The 1,384-nt window shown below is 44.4% G+C and overlaps 1 protein-coding gene and 1 long non-coding RNA gene across 2 annotated transcripts in view; both read right to left on the bottom strand.

Moving 5' to 3' along the window:
* Nucleotides 1-100, bottom strand: part of LOC102026509 — a 62,880-nt gene extending 62,780 nt beyond the window's left edge. The window contains exon 1 of the long non-coding RNA XR_259921.2: nucleotides 16-100. This is a non-coding gene — a long non-coding RNA (uncharacterized LOC102026509). The remainder of the gene's footprint in view (nucleotides 1-15) is intronic.
* Nucleotides 1-1,384, bottom strand: part of LOC102025986 (glutathione S-transferase A-like) — a 157,516-nt gene that overhangs the window by 102,613 nt on the left and 53,519 nt on the right. The window lies entirely within an intron of this gene.

Here is a 1,384-nt window from a genome sequence, read left to right as displayed (position 1 = left end):
CACTGGACTACTCACCTGCAGCAGGGGGAAGCTGGCCAGAAGACTGGCGTCAAACTCTTCAACAGTGTACAGAAGCTCAGTCAGGAGAATGTCAGCCTTGCTCAGCTTGTTGCCCACAAGGTAGTCCTGTCCGTGGCTCTTTAATACCTGGAGATTTTGCGAAGTCAAACCATAAATATGTGCACAGAGTGGGGGGCGAGTTTCTCCCCGAGCCTCTCAGCCTGACTCTCCTCCTCTTCTGCCCCCCTTGGTTTCTTGGAACGCCAGAGATTTTACCAAGGCCCTGGCCCATGGGGGAGGGTGAAAAGCTGGCCCTGCTCACGCCTGCATTGCAACCCAGGCTCCACTTTCATCCTCATATCCACACCCCAGTAGTGCCTACACCTGCGCCACACCTTCCTGCATCTTCCACACATACTGAGGGCTCAGCTTTGCTGCTCCACGTTTCCACTTTCCCACAACCAGGTTGCCCACAACCTGAATTTTCAGGGCTTGCCTCTCCCTTCCTCTGTGTCCCCTCTCCCATGAACCCTGGCTCCAGCATCACAGTGGCACCCTTGACCAACGCAATCACGTCAGTGCCGTCCCTTCTCCCCTTCTCTGCTCTCCTCATTTCCTGGCTCTCTCTCTGGGATCTGACTTGAACATGAGTGAACTCGAACTCATGCTCTCCTCTGCTCTATCTCCTTCTTTACAATGGAGTATAGTCTCCATGAAGAGTTCTCTGGGGATAAACACAACTGATGTGTGCAACTTACTTTGCAATGCATGAAAAGTTACATCCATTACTGCTGGAGGAAGACATGGAGACACAGAATCACGGTAGGTCTGTAGGGTGCTGGTTTTGTTATCTGGGTGGTAACTATGCGTTCATTCAATACTGTATTTATGTCAACTTTTATTGATGTATCAATTTATATACTAATGTTTATGACAATGAGTGATTACGTCAAGTATTTTAACACTATGTGATATTATAAGGAATACAAAGGGAAAACACATGATAGCACCATGTAAATAGTAACTTCTCTTAAATGTTTAATATGTTTTCAAACAGTTACTTCATGCAAAAATAGAATACACTAGCAAATGTCTTAGTATAATATACTTTGTTCATTTTTTGCATGGAGTGTTTTACTGTCATAGTACCTGACTTAACTTATAGCTGGAAAATCTGTCATCATGTGATGTACCCAAAGCTGTCAGCACCACGTGGTGTGGAGAGGTGTATTTGAAGATTTCATTGCCTTTAAGATTAGCATTTCTTTCATTGCACAGAGCCAGTAATGAATCAACTTATTGAATGAAGGAAAGAATAATGCAGCACTTTATGAAATGAGTGTTGACAGGTTAGTTCTCTAATATATTTGTATAATTTCTGTGT

The sequence above is a fragment of the Chinchilla lanigera genome, unplaced genomic scaffold (assembly GCF_000276665.1).
Source record: "Chinchilla lanigera isolate Chin_1 unplaced genomic scaffold, ChiLan1.0 scaffold00010, whole genome shotgun sequence".
Taxonomy (NCBI): domain Eukaryota; kingdom Metazoa; phylum Chordata; class Mammalia; order Rodentia; family Chinchillidae; genus Chinchilla; species Chinchilla lanigera.
Note: the sequence above shows the minus strand (reverse complement) of the source record. Positions and strands in the feature narration are given on the sequence as shown.